The sequence below is a fragment of the Cryptotermes secundus genome, unplaced genomic scaffold (genome assembly GCF_002891405.2).
Source record: "Cryptotermes secundus unplaced genomic scaffold, Csec_1.0 scaffold630, whole genome shotgun sequence".
NCBI classification, from domain to species: domain Eukaryota; kingdom Metazoa; phylum Arthropoda; class Insecta; order Blattodea; family Kalotermitidae; genus Cryptotermes; species Cryptotermes secundus.
The window spans coordinates 244,210-257,927 of NW_019720573.1; the positions used below are offsets into that span (position 1 = coordinate 244,210).

Consider the following 13,718-nt stretch of genomic DNA (forward strand, 5'->3'; position numbering starts at 1 on the left):
GTTACTGTAGTTGGTTACCACCAGGCGCAATTTTCTGTCAATGTCTGGGCTGGCATCATTGGCCATCACTTGATTGGGCCTTTCCTCCTACCACCGCGACTCAATGGGCCCTATTACAAGGTGTTCCTGGAACGTATCCTTCTGACTTTGCTAGAAGACGTGCCACTGATTGTGCGGAGGCAAATGTGGATACAGCATGACGGAGCGCCAGCACACTTCAGGGATAGGAAGAGGAGGCCCAGTGCCTTGGCCACCCCGATCCCCAGACTTGACACCTCCGGACTATTTCGTCTGGGGCCATGTGAAAAGCCTGATCTACCACACGCCTGTAGATAATGAATTCGAGCTGTTGGCCAGAATATTTGTTGCATGTGACGTGATCCGTGAGACACCTGGAATATTTGAAAGAGTGCGCCAAAGTTTCTTTCGTCAATGTAACGCATGCATTGAAAATGGAGGGTGCCAATTCCAACATCTACCCTAGCAGGCGAGTCTTAAGAGTTTGGAGGGAGTAATATGCCTGTGCACGCTCTTCGACACTGAGGCGCCAAGTTTAAACAAAATTACATTAAATGCCGCCCTAGCGCTGCTATTTTACGTTTGCGTACATGGGTTCCTATTTCAAAGTTGTTCTATAGGGAACTCTCAGTACGCTCCTGAAGTATGGCACCAAACACCTGGGACACTCTGTATATATTTTCTTCTCGATTCTGCCTCGAATATCCGATATTCGTAGATGCCTAAGAATAGTAAATCTTAAGGCTACTAATGCATTATGAACTGAAGAATACTGTTCCAATTTTCATCTTCAACTTCATGACTTACAGACATAACGTCTGGCATTCGGTACGAAAGAAAACATTCTTTTGACTCTGTGTAAAGAGGCCAGCTGTTCAAAAACGTCGTTAATTTTTACCATTTCAACAATACGTGATACATGGGAAACTCTACTATGAATCATAATAAAATATTTATGATGGTGAAGTACACAAAATGAGATCGGAAATATAAAAGAATTGTAACTGCAACATCTTATCTAAGAAGTAGGTAGGCGAACACATCACCGCCCTCAGTAAACCTGCGTGACAAGTAACGCTGATAAAGTTGCTGGTGAGGATAAAGCTCGCACGAAAGCACAGGTTGTCTGGTCCTGGGTTAGATCGATATACCGTTCCTTCATTCCAGACACGAAAATAATAGGCGAATGGCGTGTTAATTTGCATGAAAATCTTATGACGCAGTCATCATACTGTGTGGACTCTACAGAAATTTGACTATTGGGTCCCGTGTATTTATTTATGGTTTATTTAACGACTATTCCAATAGGTCAGATTACAGAGCGTGGAATCATAGGACGAATAGTGAATAATGAATTGGAAAGGAAGGGGAAGGAGGGGATCGTGACCTAATGTAATTTTTAACTTCCCCCCTTAAACTGATTTCATGTGTTTTATAGTCAAGTCTAAAAATAATATAAATATTTGCATAAAAAAAAGAATTCGTGAATTTGTAAAATTAATAGTATTAGCGTTAAGTGTATTGCGCATTTTTCAATTAAAATTTAAAAACAGAGAAATCAAAAGGCGAACAATTTCGAATTATGCAACTCTGCGTTACATCGCCGTTACTGTGAACGTAAATATACGAGTAAGCCACGCAATGGCTGTAGTCCTACAGCCTCCGCATTCGTAAAAATGTTTTTATTCACTTGTGGCTTATTCAACGGCTCTATCAGCAACTCACAACGTACTTCGGTCATTTGTTGGATAGTAGCATACTGAAACTCCGGGTGAAAATGCGAACCAGAGAAATTCNGCACATGCCATAGTTTGGGACACGGAGGTGCCTCCTACGTACCTAGTGTATACGGGAAAATTACTGAGGTGTGAGGACGACGTTAACTGTGCGTATTACACAATCCATACACGTAATCCGTTTATTACAAGCTTATATAGGCGTACATATATTCTTACGGGATGTGACACAATATATTCGGGTATATAGGTAAAAAATCTTTCGGAGGAACCTGCTGCCTCCATCTTCAGGGTATAATATCAATCCTAAATCACTGTTAGCCGAGACTGTACCGAAATCAAGGTTTTCCCAACAAGATATATTCTAGACGCAAACTGTTCTAGCGACAATGTGTAGTCGGTTGAAAGTCAACCGATGTTTCGGCGGAACACGTCGCCCTCATATTCAAGACTGAAGAGTAAGTCAAACAAGAAACCAACATGAAGTAGTTGGCAAGCAGAGTCAACATAGAGACCACACGTCGCTATATGCCAGAAAACAAAACTCTCCATACCCACCGCCGTGAAAATCTCAGATCCTACATACACAGTTCATAGTTCTAGGTGTTTGCGTTTGAGTTAGAAATGGCAGTGACTGAATTTACGCATTTCGTGGCCTGAATTACCAAGCCTGATTCAGTTTCCAGAAAGTGGGGGAAACTTTAGGACAATACAACTCGGAAACAATCAGTTCCAGGGGTTTCCTCACAACTTCTCTAATTACCATTTGTTTCTATATATGTTACAACTTCTAATTCTGTTTTCCTTCTTTTTCCAACATTACGAAACGTATCAGAGACGAAATTTCAGCTTCTCAAATGAACTTTGTCAACTGTGCAGAACAAGTAGCCGTTCCTGCAGACTGCCTCTCATGATGGCTACAAAACCAACACAAGAGGCCACAATATAACGAAACTTACCCTCTGTGAGCGAAGTTCATGTTGACAATTGATAGTCGCTCAGACAGTCAACAGACTCACCCCCTTCCCGCCTCTTACGGAGTTCGAAGTTTCATTACTGTGATCACAAGAGCTCGCCACTCGCTCCTCCACTGAGCCAGAGGCCTGTAATCCAAACTGTCAAGACCGATTTCTTTAGAATCAATTTGGATGTTAAGACTATAGTAGAGACATTATGGCCGCGCCATAGCTCAAGCGGTTAGTCGCTGGCTTCCCACCGCGGCGGCACGGGTTCGATCCCGGGTCTGGTCAAGTGGGATTTGTGGTGGACAAAGCGGCGCTGGGGCAAGTTTTCTCCGAGTACTTCGGTTTCCCCTTCCAATCTTCATTCCACCAACTGCTCCACAATCACCCTCACCTATCATCTGGGGCTGGTACAATAGGCCAGAATTGGCCGCAGTAAAAAAAAAAGGTAAAAGTAAAAGGAACGGCTCCGGTCTAGAAAACCGAAATAAACGACCGTGGGGATTCGTTGCGCTGACCACGCGACACATTCTATCCGTTAAAGATGGCACTAAATTTTCCGACAAGCGGCGGTCGCTCGGTTGGTTTAGTTCGCTTGCGGACTAAAACCACGGAGTTCTACATTGTTTCATGTATCAAGAAGCCACTGAATGAACAGAATCTAGCTTCTAACTGTACTGATGTAAAAGTGTCCCTCTGAAGATGGTCTCTGAAGACCGAAACATGTAAGGGCGTGAATACTTGAAATGAGAAAACTTTAACCAGTCACACTTAACGGAACTATTTAGCTTTTCATGATATAGTATGTCTGCCTAAACTGTAATGTTAACCTCTATGGATATTTAAAACTATCTCATTTGGGCTTACATTAAAACACCAGCTTCAAAACAAAGACGTATCACTCAAACGTGATATTATGTTCACACCTTATTTTCCTTTCAACACACTGTAAGGTCCAAAAAAAAAAACACTGCAGATGTCAGCAGCGATCACATCAGTGACGCTGACAAGGTGGTTTACCGACACAAAGTCCTACTGACCCGCTGGTCCCGTCCACCCGAACTTACCCTACTGTTAACTTCCCAGAGGTCAAAGAAATTGCATCTGATCAGTCTACAGCAATTGTGCTTGTCACAATGAATCTGCTATGTTGCAAGTAGGTCGTGCTGCAGGTCAGCCTGCCTGCGGGGATGTGAAATTCTTCGAGCGAGAGTGGTCGTAATGAGCATAACCCAGCCAGTCTGGTTTGAGGATACTACGGTCGAGTTTCTCGCGCAGAGCAGCCGTGAGAACCTAAGGTCGGACCTACTTGATGGGTAAGGCCGCGCCATAGCTCAAGCGGTTAGTCGCTGGCTTCCCACCGCGGCAGCCCGGGTTCGATCCCGGGTCTGGTCAAGTGGGATTTGTGGTGGACAAAGTGACGTTGGGGCGGGTTTTCTCTGAGTACTTCGGTTTCCCTTGCCAATCTTCATTTCACCAAATTCTCCATCATCATAATCACCCGGGGCAGGCTACAATAGGCCAATCAGTGGCCGCTATGCCGAATGGCGCCAGTTGGACTCCACCCACCACTAAGCGAATTAAAAAAAAAAATTACTTGATGGGTAAAGCGTTGGACTCTCCCGCCTAAATCGGGAGCCGGGAAAATACGTAGCTAGGTGAGAAAAATGATCAAAGCCCGTGCGCGTATACTGCGAGAAATGGAAACATCTGCATGTTCTTTTAGACATCGCTTGGTATATATTGAAGCTCAGTGTGGATCTAAATAAGAAGCAAGCAAGATACAAGCCTGGGTTCTTTCCTGGCCTTCTCTTCAACGGTGAAGATGCAGACAACACGTTCCAGAAGACTGTATTCTTCATGTTTCTAACAGCATATATATGCTTGTGTAACACAGAGACTATGCTGAGAAGTGATGCACTTGTGAGTCATGTATTGGTGTATTGGTAACTTTAATTTGTTGCCGATACTTCTATGGCATCCTTTTACTCATAACAAGAGTTTTAATACATATCACAAACAAAAGATAACAAACTCCGTGGTTTTAGTCCGCAAGCGAACTATACCGACCGAGCGACCGCCGCTTGTCGGCGAAGTTAGTGCAAACTTTTTGCGGATAGAAGGTGTCACGTGGTCAGCGTAACGAATCCCCAAGGCCGTTAATTTCGGTTTTCTAAACCGGAGCCGCTATTTCCTTGAAATAGCTCCTCAATTATTCACACGAGGCTGAGGGGACCCCGTTCCAGACCTACTACTTCTCAGAAAATTTGATAGCGCCGGGAATCGAACCCGGGACCTCTGGATCTGTAGCCAGGAACTCTGACCACTAGACCACAGAGGCGGTCATGTGTGCCAACAAGAAGACGAAATTGATGTGATAACTTCAGGGGTAAAATGTATGTTCTACGTTCCGTACGCAGGCCTAATCGGGTGGAGTAAAGTCTGGTGCAAGGTCTAGCCCGAAGTTTGCCCAGGATTTCCTCAGTTCCTCCAAACGAATATCTCAAATACTGCCCTGAGACCGGCCACGATCGCCTTCTCTACTGTCCTCTCTAATTCCTCGAAAGTAATCATCCCATTTCATCGATACAGCGGATAGTTCAAGGCACTGTTGCGGCGTTCTTATAAAGAGACCGAAATGTGATAAAAACTGTTAGAACAAACGGTGCCCCTGCCAAGATTCGAGCTGGTATCTGACACCAGTCTTATCTTTACCTGAATTTTCCGTTATACATTCGAATAGGCCAGGCAAACGGACCGCGCCATAGCTCAAGTGGTTAGTCGCTGGCTTCCCAGCGCAGCGGCCAGGGTTCGATCCCGGGTCTGATAAAGTGGGCTTTGTGGTGGACAAAGTGGCGCTGGGGCTGGTTTTCTCCGAGTATTTCGGTTTCCCCTGCCCATCTTCATTCCACCAATTGTTCCACAATCACCCTCACCTATCATCTGGGGCTGGTACAATAGGCCAGAAGTGGCCGCAGTACAAGGGACTAAGTCCCACCCCTGTAGCATTAAGAAAAAGCCAGGCAAACAGTTACTGTCTTCGTTCGCTCGAACAATCTGAACATGGGTTCGAATCCCACTCAAGGCATAGATGTCTGTCTGCGTTTATTCTGTTTATGTAGGTAGGGGCCTTTCGACGGGCTGATCCCCGTCCAAGGAGTCCTACCGACTGTCTTAGGATTAAGAAAATTAAGTAAAACAAAACGTTTCACTGATGCCCTATGGTTCGGGTGGGAGCAACAGAGAGGGGGGGGTAAAGAATTGTTTATTTTACTACCGTTGCTTGAGCTGACAGCTTAAATGGAATGTTGGCATGACTGCATATCGAAGATAATATACATGACATACATATACTGTGCAGTCTGCCAATATGCAGACAGGACGAGATGGGTTACAGCATGTTTATGTTCAATTTAGTAATATGTTGCTGTTATATATAAGGCAGGTAGAGAATATGTACATCCTGATGGATAACGCACGCGATAAACTTGAACACAAGGCAGAATCAGCACAAGAAAATAGGATAGTAGCGGCACTAAGAAATTACAACGTTCGACGCTCTATTTCCCTATTATTAATTTTCGTACGGCTAATAAGGAGGAGGCCAGTCACGGTAGCCGAGCGGTCTAAGGCATGCACTGTCTTCGCTTGCTTGGTAACCGGGATCGTGGGTTCGAATCCCACTTAGGGCATGGATGTTTAGTTTGTGTATGTGCGTTTTTCTGTGTTTGTGTACAGGCAGAGGCCTTGCGACGAGCTGATCACCCGCCCAAGGAGTCCTACCGAATGTGTAAGATCTAGAAAAACCGAAGTGAACGGAGAAGTTCATGGAGGTAGGCCTAGGCCCACTGGGGCTGTAGTGCCAAGAAAAAAAAAATAGAAAGGATGAATTTATTTTTAAAACTGCAAATGTCAACGTTATTGCACCGCGTTTTGAGGTTTTATTAAATGACGCAACCAACTGTATCAGAACTGTTATTTCACGTAATGCGGCGCGAAGAGCAGAGGAAATGGCCGCGGTTCAAGCCCAGATGTTTTAAACTGAGAGGAAAAAGCATGAATGAGCATAACGGTGCCACGAAGTTTATCTTCATTACCAACAACGTTTTGCATATTGTAACGTGTTAGAGTGACTCTCTACGGAGTTCTAGATCGGAGATTGGATTTATTGACCATTTACAGGACGAAAATATAAATAACTATAATAATATCGCTAATTACCACTTTACAGATTTCTACATTACACGCTAAGTCTTTTCAGTCTGCTTTCACTAGTAGCTTCCCAGGAACGGCTCCTTACAATTGACATTCTTCAACTCTATTCTTTTGAAAGACTTCGTTACAACTGAACTTCTAAACTTATCTCATTGATAACCCCTCGGCACGGACCAAAAGAGAACACAGTTCTTCTATTGTTGCTCTGATCGTTTCCATGGGAACATATTTGTTTGCTGAGACGTTATCCAGTAACGGCCGCTTTATTAAAATATGTTCCCTAGCAGTGAATGTTCTCTCGCTGTTTATTGCTAGGTCGTTACCCAGTAACGACTCTACACGCTACAATATAAATAAAGTTGTCATTGTGTTTAATTAATTACGCACCATGCCATAAAGACGTACGGGGAAGTGGAGGTAAAGCTCTATCATTCTTGACCTTGGAACTATATGGAGTTGAGGGGTAATCATCAAACCCGGCCGCTTTACCGTCGAAAAAAAAAAGAGCCCCCGGGGCCCACTGGATAGGAGGCTGGGTGGGCAGAGCTCCAGAGTATCTCACTGAGGGATAAAATAGGAAGCACCGATATGAGAAAATGAGGAACAGAACGAATGGTGGAAGAGATCAGGAATATCAAAATACACGTAAATTACACATTCATGCAGAAACGATGCCTCCTTGAAAGTTCTCCAAGTTGAGCATATTTTCATCACTGTAAGGGAATACATGACATTTGACGTCCAAGAAGAAGATGGGCAAAATGATTCTTTAGTCTCTAAACGCTTCATGACTCAATCTTTGAGTCTGCTTAATAGAAGGAGCCAGTTACTAAGCAACAAGATTTACAGCATTCGAAACTGACAGAAATAACTTCTACGAGAATCTTGGCTGACATCATCATATTAACATCTATGAAGTCAGTCGGCAAATAACTTTTACGGTTTCACTGTCATGTCACAATCAATGAACTGTCGCATCGTGTCTAAAGCTTAGCAACTGAACATCTGGGACCTGAAAATAACTGCCATCTGGGACGTGAATTTGCAATATTATATTTAAGCATCCTGTTACACTCACACAATATATGAGACAAACTCCGTCATAAGTGCAACAATTTAATTGTAGTTCTTTCTTCTTTCCTTCCTCTACACTACATGTTTCGGCCCTAAATGGCCATCATCAGGTGTATATTCTTACGTAGCTTACAATACCTGAACAGCGATAAAAGAAGAAGTGGCCGCTGCAGCACTATAGACAAATTTGGAAAAAGAAAAAGAACGGAAAATTTAAAGACAATTTAATTTGAATTGAAGTTTTTAAAAAAGTACCAATTTTGGAAATAAAATTGACGTGTGTAGGTTAACAAAGATTTTATACATACATACAATTGGAAAGACTAGTGTTTTAAATTTTAAACTACGGGCAGTGTAGCAGCTACGTAAGAATATACACCTGATGATGGCCATTTAGGGCCGAAACATGTAGTGTAGAGGAAGGAAAGAAGAAAGAACTACAATTAAATTGTTGGACTTAGGACGGAGTTTGTCTCATATAACGTGAAGTTGTTTTCTCACACCTGCGAGCTGGTGGTATAGGGTTGGTTCAACCCTCCGTACACCCTACCATTTAAATGCCACCAAGTAATCGTATCACTATAAATTACAGAGAAAGCTGCAACTAAGCTCTGGTTCTGTGAGGAGGCACGGAATGGCCTATTTGTAGAGACAGCTGCAGAACAGATATCGCGTTGCAAGCAAATCCTTTAAATTCACACTGGATACAGTTTAAATGCTTGGTAATTATAACATACTAGCTATAATTAGCAGTTTTACAATTAACTGGTTCCTTATCTTTTGTTTATATACTTTCTGCTCGTTCGAAGCAGTACTGAACGCATTTGTACTGAACGACCGGGATCTGATCTGAGGCAGGAGGAAGAATTTATGGTTTGTATTTTGACGCTTTCAGCCTGATATCAAACAGGAAATGGATAGTTTCTGGAGTGTGGGTCTGAGCTCTTATGGCTAATTTATTTAAATTTATTGCACCTATTTCCAGCAACAGATTAGGTGTTCATATAGAGCGAGTCGTTCCATAAAGAAAACGCAGGAAATCATGGGCATGGTACGTGTAACCTACGTTTCATGATCACAGTTTTGGAATCACCGCAAGGCACTATTGTGTTAACATTTTTTTTTCCCGCCACTTATGTATAGGGCCTGAATGTATTGAGGTATTGGGATAAGCAGTAGCATAGTTGGTTGAGGAACTATGCTACAAGTCGGAAGGTCGCGGCGAGTTCCAATCCCGATGAGGTGGATTTTTTTTCGTTGGACCTAATCTTACCAGCCGCACTATGGCCCTGGAGTCGACTCGGCCTCTAACAGAAATGAGTACCAGGGAACTTCCTGGGGAGTAAAGGGCGGCCGGCGCATAAGGCTGACAACCTTAATGCTATCTATGAGCCAATTGTCTAGAAAATGTGGGAGCCTCGACCTCTCACAATCCTATGGGTCTCCACGGCCTGTTCCAGGGATAGCTTCACCTTACCTTTATGTACTGAGGTGTCAGAAGACTATTTCATGGGATATTAAAAGAGAATTAAGATGACTACCAATGGTTCCTACACCGAGGAAAATAAATCCAGTTCACACTGTCACCCAATTCCTTCAATATCCGTTTTAATGTATCCTCCCATCTGTGACTAGTTCTTTCAAGTGGACTCTTCCCTTTCGTTTTTTTTCGACAAAATAAACTGCATGAATTTCTCACACGTGCGTGTGTAGTACATGCCTTGCCCACTGAACCTGAGCTACGGGCAGCGTCGTTAAATAAACCATAACTTGCCAACTCCATAGAGCTGAGTACTTCTTGGGAAGCCACCAGTCGCTCAGCTACTCAAGAATTTCCCAGTATTTTGTGCAATCCGATGGTTCATTGCCGCGTTCATAAGAGCCCTCCGCTGATCCCTATCCTGAGCCAGATCAATCCAGTCCATACCATTCCATCCTACCTCTCTACGATCTATTTTAACACTGTCGAACCACCTATGTCTAGATCTTCCCAGTGGTCTCTTTCCTTCTGGCTTTCCCACCAGTATCCTATATACATTCCTCTTCTTCCCCATGTGTGCTACATGCCCGTCTCATATCATCCTCCTTCATTCGGTCAATCTCATTATACTTGGAGAAGCTCCTCATTATGCAATATGCTCCAGCCTCCTACCATTTCTTCCTTCTTCGGTCCAAATATTAAGCACTAGGCCGTGAAGGCGTATGGAGGAGTGGATGTATAGATCCACGTTTTCTTGAACTCGGCACTAGTGGAGGTGGTCAGCTTCACGCCCCGGACGCTTTACCCCCAGGTACCCACTGGATAGGAGATTGGGTGGGCACCAGAGTCGGTCTGGACGACATGTAGAAGTGAAAATTCTTGACCCTACCGGAATTCGAACTCCGATCCCTCCGTCATCCAGCCCGTATCCAGTCGCTATACCGACTACATTACCCCGGCTACGATTATTATTATTATTATTATTATTAAAACAATACTATGGCAATGCTCCAGACACATTCAGTAAGCTCTACTACCAAATTTCTTCCTGGACGTCGAGTATCTTCAGTGAGGTCTTTTGTAGTCTTTATAGTCGTAAGTCCCGTCAGACAAATCACGGGACAGCACATCGATTACGTCACGATCGCTTCCTTTCAAACCCTTTCTATTTCATCATTCATCATCAATCATCGTAATATTCGATCATGTACAGTCTAGATACAGACAGCGTCATAAATTATCCCCAAAAAGCAATATTGCAAAATAAGGGAAACGTGGTAGCGTAGTTGGTTGAAGCACTATGCTACAACCCGGCTTCGAGTCCCGACGAAGGGGAATTATTTTATTTATTGACCCAATCCTTCCAGTCGCACTATGGTCCTGGGGTCGACACAGCCTCTAACAGAAATGAGTACCAGGAATAATCTTGGTGGTAAATGGCGGCCGGCACGCAAGGCTGACAACCATACCGCCATCTATGAGCCGATTGTCTAGAAAATGTGGGAACCTCAACATCTCACAACTCTATGCGCCTCCATGGCCTCTTACAGGGATATACCTTTACTTTTACTTAATTTACTTATTAATTTAACATAAAAGCTCTAGTGATAATATCGGAAAATTGTATTCGGGAGATTACCTTGGCGGAAGGATGGGTATTCGATCTGTGATTTTCCTCATAAGATCACAGTGTTTACTGAATTAGTTCACGGTATGTACTTCCCACATTCCCGTTGACCCAATGATCATATCGTATCGCTTGTTATGTCCCATACTTATCCAGTAACGTCACCGCCGCCAATGCAACGGAAGGTGGAGCAGAGGGACAAGAAGCGAGCAGGAATAGTTTTTCCTTTCGTGTCTGTGGTTTTGTCAGGACGGTTACTAAATTAAGGCAGCACATATTAACATTCAATTACATGCTTATAAAGGAACAAACTGAACTTCGTTCCCTTGCACAATTCAACAAAACAACCGCTCTCTTCCTGCTGATGATTCAAAACTTCAAGGACAAACACTGGTATATTACAACACGTCTTGCTTAAGTTCATCACTGGCTGAGTTAGCAAGTGATGTACTAACAAATTCTGGACTTATATTCGCGACAAACCGGGATCCAATCGCGTCTGGATTATCTGTTATTTTCTTATTTTCCAGTATCGCCTTTGGTGAACGTATAGGCTAAGGCTGCGTCCTTCCAAATTCTTGCTCACCCACCACTGTCTTATCCACATATAATTTATGTAGTACCGTATCCCTGTAATAGGCCATGGAGGCCCATAGGGTTGTGAGACGTCGAGGTTCCCACATTTTCTAAACAATCGGCTCACAGATGGCGGCAAGTTTGGAAGCCTTACGCGCCGGCCGCTCTTTACCCCACCCCCCTCGGAAGATTCCTGGTACTCATTTCAGTCATACGCCGAGTCGACCCCAGGGCCATGATTAAGTAAACTGACAAATCCAATGATCTCATCGGGAATCGAACCCGCGATCTACCGGCTTGTGGCATGGTGCCTAAACCAACTACGCTACCGCGTGACCGATCCCGGTAGATTAATACAGTTGTGAAATAATTTAAGAATTATTCAAGTACAGTTCAAACAAAGCAAAGCGTTGTTCAAGAAACTGGGGGAAGGAGCAAAAAAGAAAATGGAAGAATTTAGACTGTGAATTCGGAAAAAGAAAAAGTTTTGAAAGTTTGATTTAACTCCCTCATATGTCCTAGTGGCGTGGTGCTTAATACGTCACGGCAACAATTACATTTATTTCAGTACAAAAGGCGTACATATGACACTATGTTCTTTTCACTGGACGCTGCACTTCCCATTATAAAAATAAATGTGATTATAAAAATTTGTTCCTTACTGTTCTGTTTGGTATTCCTTTTGAAAGATGGAAGAAATTTATGAAAATGCTACAATTCTAAGAGGAATAAATAACTGTCAGTAACTCAGACAACACCTAGCGTCAAATGTTTGGATGAGAATGAACAATGAATTCGAGACGGAAAGAAGAGAGGGGTAGTTGCCTAGTTTGAGGTACTAGCCTGGAATTTTCCTGGATGGAATGAAGAAAACGAGAAAAAATTCCTACTGAGACTTGAACCGGCACCTTCCGAATACTAGTGTTGCCGCTTATTCATACCGAATGTTTCCACTGTACGAGTACTTAACGCTAAATAAACCCACGAAAAGTTATGACAATATAAAAGGCTATTGCATTTAGTATTCTGTTTACGTAACAACTACAAACGAACTTTTCATAATTCCAGCGTTCGATTGAAAAGGACAAACTGTACGTCACAAAAAGCAAAATTTTAAAGCAACAAAACATCCATGAGACATTTTAAATTCTTTAGAAGACGGAATACCTGTAGGCGATTATTCCGGTTTAAAATGTCGATACGACTATATAAACTATCAGCGGTTCACTGCTCTCCCCACGCGTGTGTTAAACTCCTCATTATTACTTGGGCTTGTTTGTGCTTTCCAATATTGTGTTAATTCTTCTGTCTGGTCTAAAACCTCCGAGAAGTAACTGTAAACACCTCGGTTAGTTAAATACGTCAAATGATATGTCTCCGCTCACTTAAATCGACAAATGAATGTTATTTATTCTTGGTACAGAATTCTAAATATTTCTCGAAAACAAGTCTGGAGTATTTGCACACTCTACAAATCCATCAGAGACAACTCTGAAATGCAAAACTACAACTAACACACGTTCCCAAGACGTTTAACCTTTGGAGCCAATGTCATAACTTACAAGAATTCCTTCGAGAGGATCACCACACCATCGGTATTATTTACAACTCTACAGCATTACTTGGTAGTCCTATGTAATATAGCCATACCTGCTTTCTTGCAGCTGTGCTGTTTCACCACACAGTTTAAAGTAACAAATAATTCACTATCACTGGACGCACATGACAACCAACGACGGTATACTGACGACGCTGACGGCAACACATGACAACACTAACCATCTGAGCTCCATCATCTCTTGTACCAGATGACCATGACACAAACATCTTAGCACGCCAAGACGTTTCAACCTACTGCCGCAGGGACGAGTTTGATGCACCCCCCTCTTGTTCACCCACACCCAATTATCCCCTTATAGCGCACCCCGTAAACCCGCAAACATCATATAAAGAAAGAGAAAACGTTACTCTTGCAAACACCGCGAACAGGATGCTGTCGATATGCAACACGCAATGCGGTGCTCACTCAA

At 43.1% G+C, this 13,718-nt stretch overlaps 1 protein-coding gene across 2 annotated transcripts in view; it reads right to left on the reverse strand.

Annotated features, from left to right (window-relative positions):
- The window catches only part of LOC111869289 (carbohydrate sulfotransferase 5), a 127,783-nt gene extending 114,065 nt beyond the window's left edge, over nt 1-13,718 (reverse strand). For both annotated transcript variants that reach the window (XM_023860698.2, XM_023860690.2), the window contains exon 1: nt 13,339-13,718. The gene's annotated coding sequence lies outside the window, so the exon portion shown is untranslated. The remainder of the gene's footprint in view (nt 1-13,338) is intronic.